Source organism: Halictus rubicundus, unplaced genomic scaffold (assembly GCF_050948215.1).
Source record: "Halictus rubicundus isolate RS-2024b unplaced genomic scaffold, iyHalRubi1_principal scaffold0066, whole genome shotgun sequence".
NCBI lineage: Eukaryota > Metazoa > Arthropoda > Insecta > Hymenoptera > Halictidae > Halictus > Halictus rubicundus.
In genome coordinates this window covers 927,163-947,468 of record NW_027488607.1, presented here as the reverse complement: position 1 = coordinate 947,468, position 20,306 = coordinate 927,163, and positions in this window count along the sequence as shown.

The window sequence follows — 20,306 nt, the reverse complement described above, 5'->3', positions numbered from 1 at the left end:
CTCTATCCTATCCTATCCTATATCCTATAGTATCCTCAATCCAATCCTATCCTCTATCCTATCCAATCCCCTAACCCATCCTCTATCCTATAATATTCTCTATCCTATCCTATCCTCTATCCTATCGTATATTCTATCCTATCCCATCCTCTATCCTATCCTATCGTGTATCCTATAATGTCCTCTATCCTATCCAATCCTCTATCCTATCCTCTATCCTATCCTATCCTCAATCCTATCCTATCCCCTATCCTATCCTATCTCCTGTCCTATCCTATCCTCTATCCTATCCTATACTCTATCCAATCGTATCCTGTATCCTATCCCATCCTCTATCCTATCCTATACTCTATCCTATCCTATCCTCTATCCTATCGTATCCTCTATTCTATCACATCCTTTATCCTATCCTATCATCTATCCTATCCAATCCCCTAACCCATCCTCTATCCTATAATATCCTCTATCCTATCCAATCCCCTATCCTATCCTCTAACCTATTCTATCCTCTATCCTATCGTATCCTCTATCCTATCACATCCTCTATCCTATCCTATCGTCTATCCTATCCAATCCCCTAACCCATCCTCTATCCTATAATATCCTCTGTCCTATCCAATCCCTTATCCTATCCTCTATCCTAACCTATCCTGTATCCTCTCCAATCCCCTATCCTATCCTCTATCCTATCCTATCATCTATCCTATAATATCCTATCCTCTATCCTATCCTATCATCTATCCTATAATATCCTATCCTCTATCCTATCCTATCATCTATCCTATAATATCCTCTATTCTATCCTATCCTCTACCCTATCCTATCCTCTATCCTATCCTCTATCCTATCCTATCCTCTGTCCTATCCTATTTTCTAACCTATCCTATCCTCTATCCTATCCTATCCTCTGTCCTATCCTATCCTCAAACCTATCCTATCATCTATCCTATCGTATCCTCCATCCTATATTATCCTCTTTCCTATCCAATCCTCTATCCTATCCTATCCTCTATCCTATCCTATCATCCATCATATGATATCCTCTATTCTATCCTATCCTCTATCCTATCCAATCCCCTATCCTATCCTCTATCCTAACCTATCCTGTATCCTCTCCAATCCCCTATCCTATCCTCTATCCTATCCTATCATCTATCCTATAATATCCTATCCTCTATCCTATCCTATCATCTATCCTATAATATCCTCTATTCTATCCTATCCTCTACCCTATCCTATCCTCTATCCTATCCTCTATCCTATCCTATCCTCTGTCCTATCCTATTTTCTAACCTATCCTATCCTCTATCCTATCCTATCCTCTGTCCTATCCTATCCTCAAACCTATCCTATCATCTATCCTATAATATCCTCTATCCTATATAATCCCCCATCCTATCCTCTATCCTATCCTTTCCTGTATCCTATCCAATCCCCAATCCTATCCTCTATCCTATCCTATCCTCAATGCTATCCTGTATCCTATCCAATCCTCTATCCTATCCTATCCTCTATCGTATCGTATCCTCCATCCTATATTATCCTCTATCCTATCCTCTATCCTATCCTATCCTCAATCCTACCTTATCCCATATCCTATCCGATTCTCTAACCTATGCTATCCTCTATCCTATCATATCCTCTATCCTACCCCATCCTCTTCCCTATCCTATCCTCTATCCTATCCTATCATCTATCCTATAATATCCTCTATCCTATATAATCCCCCATCCTATCCTCTATCCTATCCTTTCCTGTATCCTATCCAATCCCCAATCCTATCCTCTATCCGATCCTATCCTCAATCCTATCCTATCCTCTATCCTATCGTATCCTCTATCGTAACCCATCCTCTATCCTATCCTATCCTCTATCCTATCCTATCATCTATCCTATAATATCCTATCCTCTATCCTATCCTATCATCTATCCTATAATATCCTCTATTCTATCCTATCCTCTACCCTATCCTATCCTCTATCCTATCCTCTACCCTATCCTATCCTCTATCCTATCCTATCCTCTATCCTATCGTATCCTCTATCCTATCCCATCCTCTATCCTATCCTATCCCCTATCCTATCCTATCCTCTATCCTATCGTATCCTCTGTCATATCCTATCCTCTATCCTATCCTATCCCCTATCCTATAATATCCTCTATTCTATCCTATCCTCTATCCCATCCTATCCTCTTTCCTATCCTCTATCCTATCCATTCCTCAATCCTATCCTATCCCCTATCCTATCCTATCCTCTATCCTATCGCATCCTCTCTCCTATCCTATCCTCTATCCCATCCTATCCCCTATCCTATAATATCCTCTATCCTATCCCATCCTCTATCCTATCCTATCCTCTATCCTATCCTATCAGGTATCCTAAAATATCCTCTATTCTATCCTATTCTCTATCCTATCCAATCCCCTATCCTATCCTCTATCCTATCCTTTCCTGTATCCTCTCCAATCTCCTATCCTATCCTCTATCCTATCCTATCCTCAATCCTATCCTATCCTCTACCCTATCCTATCCTCTATCCTATCCTCTATCCTATTCTATCCTCAATCCTACCTTATCACATATCCTATGCTATCCTCTATCCTCTCCTATCCTCTGTCCTATCCTATTTTCTATCCAATCCTATTCTCTATCCTATCCTGTCCTCTACCTTATCCTATCCTCTATCCTATCCTATCCTCTATCCTATAATATCCTCTATCCTATCCTATCCTCTATCCTATCCTATCCTCAATCCTACCTTATCCCATATCCTATCCGATCCTCTAACCTATCCTATCCTCTATCCTATCCTATCCTCTGTCCTATCCTATTTTCTAACCTACCCTATCCTCTATCCTATCCTATCCTCTGTCCTATCCTGTCCTCTATCCTATCCTATCCTCTATCCTATCCTATCCTCTATCCTATCGTATACTCTATCCTACCCCATCCTCTATCCTATCCTATCCTCTATCCTATCCTATAATATTCTCTATTCTATCCTATCCTCTACCCTATCCTATCCTCTATCCTATCCTCTACCCTATCCTATCCTCTATCCTATCCTATCCTCTATCCTATCGTATCCTCTATCGTAACCCATCCTCTATCCTATCCTATCCTCTATCCTATCCTATCATCTATCCTATAATATCCTATCCTCTATCCTATCCTATCATCTATCCTATAATATCCTCTATTCTATCCTATCCTCTACCCTATCCTATCCTCTATCCTATCCTCTACCCTATCCTATCCTCTATCCTATCCTATCCTCTATCCTATCGTATCCTCTATCCTATCCCATCCTCTATCCTATCCTATCCCCTATCCTATCCTATCCTCTATCCTATCGTATCCTCTGTCATATCCTATCCTCTATCCTATCCTATCCCCTATCCTATAATATCCTCTATTCTATCCTATCCTCTATCCCATCCTATCCTCTTTCCTATCCTCTATCCTATCCATTCCTCAATCCTATCCTATCCCCTATCCTATCCTATCCTCTATCCTATCGCATCCTCTCTCCTATCCTATCCTCTATCCCATCCTATCCCCTATCCTATAATATCCTCTATCCTATCCCATCCTCTATCCTATCCTATCCTCTATCCTATCCTATCAGGTATCCTAAAATATCCTCTATTCTATCCTATTCTCTATCCTATCCAATCCCCTATCCTATCCTCTATCCTATCCTTTCCTGTATCCTCTCCAATCTCCTATCCTATCCTCTATCCTATCCTATCCTCAATCCTATCCTATCCTCTACCCTATCCTATCCTCTATCCTATCCTCTATCCTATTCTATCCTCAATCCTACCTTATCACATATCCTATGCTATCCTCTATCCTCTCCTATCCTCTGTCCTATCCTATTTTCTATCCAATCCTATTCTCTATCCTATCCTGTCCTCTACCTTATCCTATCCTCTATCCTATCCTATCCTCTATCCTATAATATCCTCTATCCTATCCTATCCTCTATCCTATCCTATCCTCAATCCTACCTTATCCCATATCCTATCCGATCCTCTAACCTATCCTATCCTCTATCCTATCCTATCCTCCGTCCTATCCTATTTTCTAACCTACCCTATCCTCTATCCTATCCTATCCTCTGTCCTATCCTGTCCTCTATCCTATCCTATCCTCTATCCTATCCTATCCTCTATCCTATCGTATACTCTATCCTACCCCATCCTCTATCCTATCCTATCCTCTATCCTATCCTATAATATTCTCTATTCTATCCTATCCTCTATCATATCCAATCCCCTATCCAATCCTATCCTCTATCCTCTCCAATCCCCTATCCTATCCTCTATCCTTTCCTATCATCTATCCTATAATATCCTATCCTCTATCCTATCCTATCATCTATCCTATAATATCCTCTATTCTATCCTATCCTCTACCCTATCCTATCCTCTATCCTATCCTCTATCCTATCCTATCCTCTGTCCTATCCTATTTTCTAACCTATCCTATCCTCTATCCTATCCTATCCTCTGTCCTATCCTATCCTCAAACCTATCCTATCATCTATCCTATAATATCCTCTATCCTATATAATCCCCCATCCTATCCTCTATCCTATCCTTTCCTGTTTCCTATCCAATCCCCAATCCTATCCTCTATCCTATCCTATCCTCAATCCTATCCTATCACCTATTCTATCCAATCCTCTATCCTATCCTATCCTCTACCCTATCGTATCGTCTATGCTATCCCATCCTCTACCCTGTCCTATCCTCTATCCTATCCTATCCCCTATCCTATAATATCCACTATCCTATCTTATCCTCTATCCTATCCTATCCGCTACCCTATCGTATCCTCTATCCTAGCCCATCCTCTATAATATCCTACCCTCTATCCTATCCTATCCTGTATCCTATAATATCCTCTATCCTATCCTCTATCCTATCCTAACCTCTATCCTATCCTATCCTCTATCCTATCCTATATCCTATCCTATCCTCAATCCCATCCTCTATCCTATCCTATCATCAATCCTATCCTATCCCCTATCCTATCCTATCCTCTATCCTGTCGTATCGTCTGTCCTATCGTATCCTCTATCCTATCCTATCCTATTCTCTATCCTATACTATCCTCTAACCTATCCTATCCTCTATCCTATCCTATCCTCTATCCTATCCTATCCTCTATCCTATCGTATCCTCTATCCTATCCCATCCTCTATCCTTTCCTATCGACTATCCTATAATATCCTCTAACCTATCCTATCCTCTATCCTATCCTCTATCATATCCCCTAACCCATCCTCTATCCTATAATATCCTCTATCCTATCCTATCCTCTATCCTATCGTATATTCTATCCTATCCCATCCTCTATCCTATAATATCCTCTATCCTATCCAATCCTCTATCCTATCCTCTATCCTATCCTATCCTCAACCCTATCCTATCCCCAATCCTATCCTATCCCCTGTCCTATCCTATCCTCTATCCTATCCTATAATCTATCCAATCGTATCCTCTATCCTATCCCATCCTCTATCCTATCCTATACTCTATCCTATCCTATCCTCTATCCTATCCTATCCTCTATCCTATAATATCCTCTATCCTATCCTGCCCTCTATCCTATCCTATCCTGTATCCTATAATATCCTCAATCCTATCCTCTTCTCTACCCCATCCAATCCCCTATCCTATCCTCTATCCTATCCTATCCTCTATCCAATCGTATCCTCTATCCTATCCTATCCTCTATCCTGTCCTATCCTCTATCCTATCCTATCCTCTAACCTATTCTATCCTCTATCCTATCGTATCCTCTATCCTATCACATCCTCTATCCTATCCTATCGTCTATCCTATCCAATCCCCTAACCCATCCTCTATCCTATAATATCCTCTATCCTATCCAATCTCCTATCCTATCCTCAATCCTGTCCTATCCCCTACCTTATCCTATCCTATCCTATCCTCTATCCTATCCTATCCTCTATCCTATCCTATCCTCTATCCTATCACATCCTCTATCCTATCCTATCGTGTATCCTATCCTATCCTCAATCCTATCCTATCCCCTATCCTATCCTATCCCCTGTCCTATCCTATAGTCTATCCTATCCTATACTCTATCCAATCGTATCCTCTATCCTATCCCATCCTCTATCCTGTCCTATCCTCTATCCTATCCTATCCGATATCCTATAATATCCACTATCCTATCTTATCCTCTATCCTATCCTATCCTCTACCCTATCGTATCCTCTATCCTAGCCCATCCTCTATAATATCCTACCCTCTATCCTATCCTATCCTGTATCCTATAATATCCTCTATCCCATCCTATCCTCTATCCTATCCTAACCTCTATCCTATCCTATCCTCTATCCTATCGTATATTCTATCCTATCCCATCCTCTATCCTATCCTATCGTGTATCCTATAATATCCTCTATCCTATCCAATCCTCTATCCTATCCTCTATCCTATCCTATCCTCAATCCTATCCTATCCCCTATCCTATCCTTTCCCCTGTCCTATCCTATCCTCTATCCTATCCTATAATCTATCCAATCGTATCCTCTATCCTAACCCATCCTCTATCCTATCCTATCCTCTATCCTCTCCTATCCTCTATCCTATCCTATCCTCTATCCTATCACATCCTCTATCCTATCCTATCGTGTATCCTATAATATCCTCTATCCTATCCAATCCTCTATCCTATAAAATCCTCTATTATATCCTATCCTCTATCCTATCCCATCCTCTATCGTATCCTATCCTCTATCCTATCCTTTATCCTATCCTATCCTCTATCCTATCCTATCCTCTATCCTGTCCCATCCTCTATCGTATCCTATCCTCTATCCTATCATATCCTATATCCTATAATATCATCAATCCTATCCAATCCTCTATCCTACCCTGTATCCTATCCTCTATCCTACCCTCTATCCTATCCTATCCTCTATGCTATCCTCTATCCTATCCTCTATCCTATCCCCTATCCTATCCTATCCTCTATCCTATCGTATCCTCTTTCGTATCCCATCCTCAAACGTATCCTATCCTCTATTCTGTCCTATCCTATATCCTATAATATCCGCAATACTATCCAATCCTCTATCCTATCCTCTATCCTATTCTATCCTCAATCCTATCCTATCCCCTATCCTATCCTATCCTCTATCCTGTCGTGTCGTCTGTCCTATCGTATCCTCTATCCTATCCTATCCTATTCTCTATCCTATACTATCCTCTAACCTATCCTATCCTCTATCCTATCCTATCCTCTATCCTATAAAATCCTCTATCGTATCCTATCCTCTATCCTATCATATCCTATATCCTATAATATCATCAATCCTATCCAATCCTCTATCCTACCCTCTATCCTATCCTCTATCCTACCCTCTATCCTATCCTATCCTCTATCCTATCCTCTATCCTATCCTCTATCCTATCCTCTATCCTATCCCCTATCCTATCCTATCCTCTATCCTGTCGTGTCGTCTGTCCTATCGTATCCTCTATCCTATCCTATCCTATTCTCTATCCTATACTATCCTCTAACCTATCCTATCCTCTATCCTATCCTATCCTCTATCCTATCGTATCCTCTGTCATATCCTATCCTCTATCCTATCCTATCCCCTATCCTATAATATCCTCTATTCTATCCTATCCTCTATCCCATCCTATCCTCTTTCCTATCCTCTATCCTATCCATTCCTCAATCCTATCCTATCCCCTATCCTATCCTATCCTCTATCCTATCGCATCCTCTCTCCTATCCTATCCTCTATCCCATCCTATCCCCTATCCTATAATATCCTCTATCCTATCCCATCCTCTATCCTATCCTATCCTCTATCCTATCCTATCAGGTATCCTAAAATATCCTCTATTCTATCCTATTCTCTATCCTATCCAATCCCCTATCCTATCCTCTATCCTATCCTTTCCTGTATCCTCTCCAATCTCCTATCCTATCCTCTATCCTATCCTATCCTCAATCCTATCCTATCCTCTACCCTATCCTATCCTCTATCCTATCCTCTATCCTATTCTATCCTCAATCCTACCTTATCACATATCCTATGCTATCCTCTATCCTCTCCTATCCTCTGTCCTATCCTATTTTCTATCCAATCCTATCCTCTATCCTATCCTGTCCTCTACCTTATCCTATCCTCTATCCTATCCTATCCTCTTTCCTATCCTCTATCCTATCCATTCCTCAATCCTATCCTATCCCCTATCCTATCCTATCCTCTATCCTATCGCATCCTCTCTCCTATCCTATCCTCTATCCCATCCTATCCCCTATCCTATAATATCCTCTATCCTATCCCATCCTCTATCCTATCCTATCCTCTATCCTATCCTATCAGGTATCCTAAAATATCCTCTATTCTATCCTATTCTCTATCCTATCCAATCCCCTATCCTATCCTCTATCCTATCCTTTCCTGTATCCTCTCCAATCTCCTATCCTATCCTCTATCCTATCCTATCCTCAATCCTATCCAATCCTCTATCCTATCCAATCCCCTATCCTATCCTCTATCCTATCCTATTCTGTATCCTATCCAATCCCCCATCCTATCCTCTATCCTATCCTATTTTCTATCCAATCCTATCCTCTATCCTATCCTGTCCTCTACCTTATCCTATCCTCTATCCTATCCTATCCTCTATCCTATAATATCCTCTATCCTATCCTATCCTCTATCCTATCCTATCCTCTATCCTATAATATCCTCTACCCAATCCTATCCTCTATACTATCCAATCCCCTATCCTATCCAATCCCCTATCCTATCCAATCCCCTATCCTATCCTCTATCCTATCCTATCCTCTATCCTATCGTATCCTGTATCCTATCCAATCCCCCATCCTATCCTCTATCCTATCCTCTATCCTATACTACCCTCTATCCTATCGTATCTGCTATCCTATCGTATCATCTATCCTATCCCACCCTCTATCCTATCCTATCCTTAATCCTATCCAATCCTCTATCGTATCCTCTATCCTATCCTCTATCCTATCCTATCCTCTATCCTATAATATCCTCTATCCTATCCTATCCTCTATCCTATCCTATCCTCTATCCTATAATATCCTCTACCCAATCCTATCCTCTATACTATCCAATCCCCTATCCTATCCAATCCCCTATCCTATCCTCTATCCTATCCTATCCTCTATCCTATCCTATCCTGTATCCTATCCAATCCCCTATCCTATCCTCTATCCTATCCTTTCCTGTATCCTCTCCAATCTCCTATCCTATCCTCTATCCTATCCTATCCTCAATCCTATCCTATCCTCTACCCTATCCTATCCTCTATCCTATCCTCTATCCTATTCTATCCTCAATCCTACCTTATCACATATCCTATGCTATCCTCTATCCTCTCCTATCCTCTGTCCTATCCTATTTTCTATCCAATCCTATCCTCTATCCTATCCTGTCCTCTACCTTATCCTATCCTCTATCCTATCCTATCCTCTATCCTATAATATCCTCTATCCTATCCTATCCTCTATCCTATCCTATCCTCTATCCTATAATATCCTCTACCCAATCCTATCCTCTATACTATCCAATCCCCTATCCTATCCAATCCCCTATCCTATCCAATCCCCTACCCTATCCTCTATCCTATCCTATCCTCTATCCTATCCTATCCTGTATCCTATCCAATCCCCCATCCTATCCTCTATCCTATCCTCTATCCTATACTACCCTCTATCCTATCGTATCTGCTATCCTATCGTATCATCTATCCTATCCCACCCTCTATCCTATCCTATCCTTAATCCTATCCAATCCTCTATCGTATCCTCTATCCTATCCTCTATCCTATCCTATCCTCTGTCCTATCCTATTTTCTATACTATCCCATCCTCTATCGTATCCTATCCTATAATATCCTCTATTCTATCCTTTCCTCTATCCTATCCAGTCCCCTATCCTATCCTCTATTCTATCCTCTATCCTATCCTACAATCTATCCTATCGTACCTTCTATCCTATCGTATCATCTATTCTATCCCACCCTCTATCCTATCCTATCATCCATCCTATCCAATCCTCTATCGTATCCTCTATCCTATCATCTACCCTATCCTATCCTCAATCCTACCTTATCCCATATCCTATCCGATTCTCTAACCTATCCTATCATCTATCCTATAATATCCTCTATTCTATCGTATCCTCTATCCCATCCAATCCCCTATCCTATCCTCTATCCTCTCCTATCCTGTATCCTCTCCAATCCCCTATCTTATCCTCTATCCTATCCTATCCTGTATCCTATCCAATCCCCTATCCTATCCTCTATCCCATCCTATCCTGTATCCTATCCAATCCCGCTCCCTATCCTATATCCTATCCTCTATCCTATCCTCTATCCTATCCTATCCTCTATCCTATAATATCCTCTACCCAATCCTATCCTCTATCCTATCCAATCCCCTATCCTATCCTCTATCCTATCCTATCCTGTATCCTATCCAATCCCCCATCCTATCCTCTATCCTATCCTATCCTCTGTCCTATCCTGTCCTCTATCCTATCGTATCCTCTATCCTATCCCATCCTCTATCCTATCCTATCCTCTATCCTATAATATCCTCTACCCAATCCTATTCTCTATCCTATCCAATCCCCTATCCTATCCTCTATCCTATCCTATCCTCTATCCTATCCTCTATCCTATCCTCTATCCTATCCCATCCTCAATCCTGTCCTATCCCCTATCCTATCCTATCCTCTATCCTATCCTATCAGGTATCCTACAATATCCTCTATTCTATCCTATTCTCTATCCTATCCAATCCCCTATCCTATCCTCTATCCTATCCTTTCCTGTATCCTCTCCAATCTCCTATCCTATCCTCTATCCTATCCTATCCTCAATCCTATAATATCCTCTACCCAATCCTATCCTCTATCCTATCCAATCCCCTATCCTATCCTCTATCCTATCCTATCCTGTATCCTATCCAATCCCCCATCCTATCCTCTATCCTATCCTATCCTCAATCCTATCCTATCCCCTATCCTATCGTATCCTCTATCCTATCCTATCCTCAATCCTATCGTATCCTCTACCCTATCCTATCCTCTATCCTATCCTATCCTCTATCCCATCCTATCCTCTTTCCTATCCTCTATCCTATCCTATCCTCAATCCTATCCTATCCCCTATCCTATCCTATCCTCTATCCTATCCTATCCTCAATCCTATCCTATCCTCTACCCTATCCTATCCTCAATCCTATCCAATCCTCTATCCTATCCTCTATCCTATCCTATCCTCAATCCTACCTTATCCCATATCCTATCCGATCCTCTAACCTATCCTATCTTCTATCCTATCCTATCCTCTGTCCTATCCTATCCTATCCCCTATCCTATCCTATCCTCTATCCTATCCTGTCCTCAATCCTATCCTATCCTCTATCCTATTCTATCCTCAATCCTACCTTATCACATATCCTATCCTATCCTCTATCCTCTCCTATCCTCTGTCCTACCCTATTTTCTATCCAATCCTATCCTCTATCCTATCCTGTCCTCTACCTTATCCTATCCTCTATCCTATCCTATCCTCTACCCTATCCTATCCTCAATCCTATCCAATCCTCTATCCTATCCAATCCCCTATCCTATCCTCTATCCTATCCTATTCTGTATCCTATCCAATCCCCCATCCTATCCTCTATCCTATCCTATCCTCAATCCTATCCTATCCCCTATCCTATCCTATCGTCTATCCTATCCTATCCTCAATCCTATCGTATCCTCTACCCTATCCTATCCTCTATCCTATCCTCTCCTCTATCCTATCGTATCCTCTATCCTATCCCATCCTCTATCCTATCCTATCCTCTATCCTATAATATCCTCTACCCAATCCTATTCTCTATCCTATCCAATCCCCTATCCTATCCTCTATCCTATCCTATCCTCTATCCTATCCTCTATCCTATCCTCTATCCTATCCCATCCTCAATCCTGTCCTATCCCCTATCCTATCCTATCCTCTATCCTATCGTATCCTCTGTCATATCCTATCCTCTATCCTATCCTATCCCCTATCCTATAATATCCTCTATTCTATCCTATCCTCTATCCCATCCTATCCTCTTTCCTATCCTCTATCCTATCCATTCCTCAATCCTAACCTATCCCCTATCCTATCCTATCCTCTATCCTATCGCATCCTCTCTCCTATCCTATCCTCTATCCCATCCTATCCCCTATCCTATAATATCCTCTATCCTATCCCATCCTCTATCCTATCCTATCCTCTATCCTATCCTATCAGGTATCCTACAATATCCTCTATTCTATCCTATTCTCTATCCTATCCAATCCCCTATCCTATCCTCTATCCTATCCTTTCCTGTATCCTCTCCAATCTCCTATCCTATCCTCTATCCTATCCTATCCTCAATCCTATAATATCCTCTACCCAATCCTATCCTCTATCCTATCCAATCCCCTATCCTATCCTCTATCCTATCCTATCCTGTATCCTATCCAATCCCCCATCCTATCCTCTATCCTATCCTATCCTCAATCCTATCCTATCCCCTATCCTATCCTATCCTCTATCCTATCCTATCCTCAATCCTATCGTATCCTCTACCCTATCCTATCCTCTATCCTATCCTATCCTCTATCCCATCCTATCCTCTTTCCTATCCTCTATCCTATCCTATCCTCAATCCTATCCTATCCCCTATCCTATCCTATCCTCTATCCTATCCTATCCTCAATCCTATCCTATCCTCTACCCTATCCTATCCTCAATCCTATCCAATCCTCTATCCTATCCTCTATCCTATCCTATCCTCAATCCTACCTTATCCCATATCCTATCCGATCCTCTAACCTATCCTATCTTCTATCCTATCCTATCCTCTGTCCTATCCTATCCTATCCCCTATCCTATCCTATCCTCTATCCTATCCTATCCTCAATCCTATCCTATCCTCTATCCTATTCTATCCTCAATCCTACCTTATCACATATCCTATCCTATCCTCTATTATCTCCTATCCTCTGTCCTACCCTATTTTCTATCCAATCCTATCCTCTATCCTATCCTGTCCTCTACCTTATCCTATCCTCTATCCTATCCTATCCTCTACCCTATCCTATCCTCAATCCTATCCAATCCTCTATCCTATCCTCTATCCTATCCTATCCTCAATCCTACCTTATCCCATATCCTATCCGATCCTCTAACCTATCCTATCCTCTATCCTATCCTATCCTCTGTCCTATCCTATTTTCTAACCTACCCTATCCTCTATCCTATCCTATCCTCTGTCCTATCCTGTCCTCTATCCTATCCTATCCTCTATCCTATCCTATCCTCTATCCTATCGTATACTCTATCCTACCCCATCCTCTATCCTATCCTATCCTCTATCCTATCCTATAATATTCTCTATTCTATCCTATCCTCTATCATATCCAATCCCCTATCCAATCCTATCCTCTATCCTCTCCAATCCCCTATCCTATCATCTATCCTATAATATCCTCTATCCTATATAATCCCCCATCCTATCCTCTATCCTATCCTATCCAATCCCCAATCCTATCCTCTATCCGATCCTATCCTCAATCCTATCCTATCCTCTACCCTATCCTATCCTCTATCCTATCGTATCCTCTATCGTAACTCATCCTCAATCCTATCCTATCCCCTATCCTATCCTATCCTCTATCCTATCCTATCCTCAATCCTATCCTATCCTCTACCCTATCCTATCCTCAATCCTATCCAATCCTCTATCCTATCCTCTATCCTATCCTATCCTCAATCCTACCTTATCCCATATCCTATCCGATCGTCTAACCTATCCTATCTTCTATCCTATCCTATCCTCTGTCCTATCCTATTTTCTAACCTACCCTATCCTCTATCCTATCCTATCCTCTGTCCTATCCTGTCCTCTATCCTATCCTATCCTCTATCCTATCCTATCCTCTATCCTATCCTATCCTCTATCCTATCCTATCCTCTATCCTATCCTCTATCCTATCCTCTATCCTATCCCATCCTCAATTCTGTCCTATCCCCTATCCTATCCTATCCTCTATCCTATCGTATCCTCTGTCATATCCTATCCTCTATCCTATCCTATCCCCTATCCTATAATATCCTCTATTCTATCCTATCCTCTATCCCATCCTATCCTCTTTCCTATCCTCTATCCTATCCATTCCTCAATCCTAACCTATCCCCTATCCTATCCTATCCTCTATCCTATCGCATCCTCTCTCCTATCCTATCCTCTATCCCATCCTATCCCCTATCCTATAATATCCTCTATCCTATCCCATCCTCTATCCTATCCTATCCTCTATCCTATCCTATTAGGTATCCTAAAATATCCTCTATTCTATCCTATTCTCTATCCTATCCAATCCCCTATCCTATCCTCTATCCTATCCTTTCCTGTATCCTTTCCAATCTCCTATCCTATCCTCTATCCTATCCCATCCTCTATCCTATCCTATCCTCTGTCCTATCCTATGAGGTATCCTAAAATATCCTCTATTCTATCCTATTCTCTATCCTATCCAATCCCCTATCCTATCCTCTATCCTATCCTTTCCTGTATCCTCTCCAATGTCCTATCCTATCCTCTATCCTATCCTATCCTCAATCCTATCCTATCCTCTACCCTATCCTATCCTCTATCCTATCCTCTATCCTATTCTATCCTCAATCCTACCTTATCACATATCCTATCCTATCCTCTATCCTCTCCTATCCTCTGTCGTATCCTATTTTCTATCCAATCCTATCCTCTATCCTATCCTGTCCTCTACCTTATCCTATCCTCTATCCTATCGCATCCTCTCTCCTATCCTATCCTCTATCCCATCCTATCCCCTATCCTATAATATCCTCTATCCTATCCCATCCTCTATCCTATCCTATCCTCTGTCCTATCCTATCAGGTATCCTAAAATATCCTCTATTCTATCCTATTCTCTATCCTATCCAATCCCCTATCCTATCCTCTACCCTATCCTTTCCTGTATCCTCTCCAATCTCCTATCCTATCCTCTATCCTATCCTATCCTCTATCCTATAATATCCTCTATCCTATCCTATCCTCTATCCTATCCTATCCTCTATCCTATCCTATCCTCTATCCTATAATATCCTCTACCCAATCCTATCCTCTATACTATCCAATCCCCTATCCTATTCAATCCCCTATCCTATCCAATCCCCTATCCTCTATCCTATCGTATCCTCTATCCTATCCTATCCTGTATCCTATCCAATCCCCCATCCTATCCTCTATCCTATCCTCTATCCTATACTACCCTCAATCCTATCTTATCTGCTATCCTATCGTATCATCTATCCTATCCCACCCTCTATCCTATCCTATCCTTAATCCTATCCAATCCTCTATCGTATCCTCTATCCTATCCTCTATCCTATCCTATCCTCTGTCCTATCCTATTTTCTATACTATCCCATCCTCTATCGTATCCTATCCTATAATATCCTCTATTCTATCCTTTCCTCTATCCTATCCAATCCCCTATCCTATACTCTATCCTATCCTATCCAATCCCCTATCCTATACTCTATCCTATCCTATCCTCTATCCTATCCTATCCTCTATCCTATCCCATCCTCTATCCTAACCTATCCTGTATCCTCTCCAATCCCCTATCCTATCCTATATCCTATCCTATCCTCTATCCTATCCTATCATCTATCCTATAATATCCTCTATTCCATCCTTTCCTCTATCCTATCCAATCCCCTATCCTATCCTGTATCCTATCCTATCCTCAATCCTATCCTATCCTCTACCCTATCGTATCCTCTATCCTATCGTATCCTCTATTGTACCCCATCCTCTATCCTATCATATCCTCTATCCTATCCTATCATCTATCCTATAATATCCTCTATTCTATCCTATCCTCTACCGTATCCTATCCTCTATCCTATCCTCTATTCTATCCTATACTCTATCCTATCCTATCCTCTGTCCTATCCTATTTTCTAACCTATCCTATCCTCTATCCTATCCAATTCTCTATTCTATCCTATCCTCTATCCTATCCAAGCCCCTATCCTATCCTCTATCCTATCCTATCCTGTATCCTCTGCAATCCCCTATCCTATCCTCTATCCTATCCTATCATCTATCCTATAATATCCTCTATTCTATCCTATCCTCTATCCTATCCAATCCCCTATCCTATCCTCTATACTATCCTATCCTCAATCCTATCCTATCCTCTACCCTATCCTATCCTCTATCCTATCGTATCCTCTATCGTACCCAATCCTCTATCCTATCCTATCCTCTATCCTATCCTATCATCTATCCTATAATATCCTCTATTCTATCCTATCATCTACCCTATCCTATCATCTATCCTATCCTCTATCGAATCGTATAACCTATCCTATCCAATCCGCTATCCTATCCTCTATCCTATCCAATCCCCTATCCTATCCTCTATCCTATCCTATCCTCAATCCTATGCTATCATCTATCCTATCCTATCCTCAATCCCATCGTATCCTCTATCATATCCCATCCTCTATCCTATCCTATCCTGTATCCTATCCTATCCTCTATCCTATCCTATCCTCAATTATACCTTATCCCATATCCTATCCGATCCTTTAACCTATCCTATCCTCTATCCTATCATATCCTCTATCCTACCCCATCCTCTATCCTATCCTATCCTCTATCCTATCCTATCCTCTATCCTATCGTATCCTCTATCGTACCCAATCCTCTATCCTATCCTATCCTCTATCCTATCCTATCATCTATCCTATAATATCCTATCCTCTATCCTATCCTATCATCTATCCTATAATATCTTATCCTCTATCCTATCCTATCATCTATCCTATAATATCCTCTATTCCATCCTATCATCTACCCTATCCTATCATCTATCCTATCCTCTATCGAATCGTATACCCTATCCTATCCAATCCGCTATCCTATCCTCTATCCAATCCAATCCCCTATCCTATCCTCTATCCTATCCTATCCTCAATCCTATGCTATCCTCTATCCTATCCTATCCTCAATCCCATCGTATCCTCTATCATATCCCATCCTCTATCCTATCCTATCCTCTATCCTATCCTATACTCTATCCTATCCCATCATCTATCCTATCCTCAATCCTATCCTATCCTGTATCTTATCCAATCCCTTATCCTATCCTCTATCCTATCCTATCCTGTATCCTATCCAATCCCCCATCCTATCCTCTATCCCATCCTCTATCCTATCCTACCCTCTATCCTATCGTATCTTCTATCCTATCGTATCATCTATCTTATCCCACCCTCTATCCTATCGTATCATCAATCCTATCCAATCCTCTATCGTATCCTCTATCCTATCCTCTATCCTATCCTATCCTCAATTATACCTTATCCCATATCCTATCCGATCCTTTAACCTATCCTATCCTCTATCCTATCATATCCTCTATCCTACCCCATCCTCTATCCTATCCTATCCTCTATCCTATCCTATCATCTATCCTATAATATCCTCTATTCTATCCTATCCTCTATCCTATCCAATCCCCTATCCTATCCTCTATCCTCTCCTATCCTGTATCCTCTCCAATCCCCTATCGTTTCCTCTATCCTATCCTATCCTCTATCCTATCCTATCCTCTATCCTATCGTATACTCTATCCTACCCCATCCTCTATCCTATCCTATCCTCTATCCTATCCTATAATATTCTCTATTCTATCCTATCCTCTATCATATCCAATCCCCTATCCAATCCTATCCTCTGTCCTCTCCAATCCCCTATCCTATCCTCTATCCTATCCTATCATCTATCCTATAATATCCTCTATCCTATATAATCCCCCATCCTATCCTCTATCCTATCCTTTCCTGTATCCTATCCAATCCCCAATCCTATCCTCTATCCTATCCTATCCTCAATCCTATCCTATCCTCTACCCTATCCTATCCTCTATCCTATCGTATCCTCTATCGTAACCCATCCTCTATCCTATCCTATCCTCTATCCTATCCTATCATCTATCCTATAATATCCTATCCTCTATCCTATCCTATCATCTATCCTATAATATCCTCTATTCTATCCTATCCTCTACCCTATCCTATCCTCTATCCTATCCTCTATACTATCCTATCCTCTATACTATCCTATCCTATCCTCTACCCTATCCCATCCTCTACCCTATCCCATCCTCTATCCTATCCTATCCTCTATCCTATCCTCTAATATCCTCTATTCTATACTATCCTCTATCCTATCCAATCCCCTATCTTATCCTCTATCCTATCCTATCCTGTATCCTATCCAATCCCCTATCCTATCCTCTATCCTATCCTATCCTGTATCCTATCCAATCCCGCTCCCTATCCTATATCCTATCCTCTATCCTATCCTCTATCCTACCCTAACCTCTATCCTATCGTATCTTCTATCCTATCGTATCATCTATCCTATCCCACCCTCTATCCTATCCTATCCTCAATCCTACCTTATCCCATATCCTATCCGATCCTCGAACCTATCCTATCCTCTATCCTATCGTATCCTCTATCCTACCCCTTCCTCTATCCTATGCTATCCTCTATCCTATCCTATCATCTATCCTATAATATCCTCTATTCTATCCTATCCTCTATCCTATCCAATCCCCTATCCTATCCTCTATCCTCTCCTATCCTGTATCCTCTCGAATCCCCTATCCTATCCTCTATCCTATCCTATCCTCTATCCTATCCTGTCCTCTATCCTATCCTGTCATCTATTCTATCCTATCCTCTATCCTATTCTATCCCCTATCCTATACTATCCTCTATCCTATCCTCTCCTCTATCCTATCGTATCCTCTATCCTACCCCATCCTCTATCCTATCCTATCCTCTATCCTATTCCTATTATCTATCCTATAATATCCTCTATTCTATCCTATCCTCTATCCTATCCAATCCTCTATCCTATCCTCTATACTATCCTATCCTCAATCCTATCCTATCCTCTACCCTATCCCATCCTCTATCCTATCCTATCCTCTATACTATCCTATAATATCCTCTATTCTATACTATCCTCTATCCTATCCAATCCCCTATCTTATCCTCTATCCTATCCTATCCTGTATCCTATCCAATCCCTTATCCTATCCTCTATCCTATCCTATCCTGTATCCTATCCAATCCCGCTCCCTATCCTATATCCTATCCTCTATCCTATCCTCTATCCTACCCTACCCTCTATCCTATCGTATCTTCTATCCTATCGTATCATCTATCCTATCCCATCCTCTATCCTATCCTATCCTCTATCCTATAATATCCTCTACCCAATCCTATCCTCTATCCTATCCAATCCCCTATCGTATCCTCTATCCTATCCTATCCTGTATCCTATCCAATCCCCCATCCTATCCTCTATCCTATCCGATCCTCTAACCTATCCTATCCTCTATCCTATCGTATCCTCTATCGTACCCCATCCTCTATCCTATCCTATCCTCTATCCTATCCTATCATCTACCCTATAATATCCTCTATTCTATCCTATCCTCTATCCTATCCAATCCCCTATCCAATCCTCTATCCTATCCTATCCTGTATCCTATCCTATCCCCCATCCTATCCTCTATCCTATCCTCTATCCTATCGTGTCCTCTATCCTATCCTGTCCTCTATTCTATCCTATCCTCTATCCTATCCTATCCCCTATCCTATCCTATCCTCTATCCTATCCTATCCTCCATCTTATCCTATCCTCTATCCTATCGTATCCTCTATCCTACCGCATCCTCTATCCTATCCTATCCTCTATCCTATCCTATCATCTATACTATAATATCCTCTATTCTATCCTATCCTCTATCCTATCCAATCCCCTATCCAATCCTCTATCCTATCCTATACTGTATCCTATCCTATCCCCCATCCTATCCTCTATCCTATCCTCTATCCTATCGTGTCCTCTATCCTATCCTGTCCTCTATTCTATCCTATCCTCTATCCTATCCTATCCTCAATCCTATCCTCTCCTCTACCCTATCCCATCCTCTATCCTATCCTATCCTCTATCCTATCCTATAATATCCTCTATTCTATCCTATCCTCTACCGTATCCTATCCTCTATCCTATCCTCTATTCTATCCTATACTCTATCCTATCCTATCCTCTGTCCTATCCTATTTTCTAACCTATCCTATCCTCTATCCTATCCAATCCTCTATT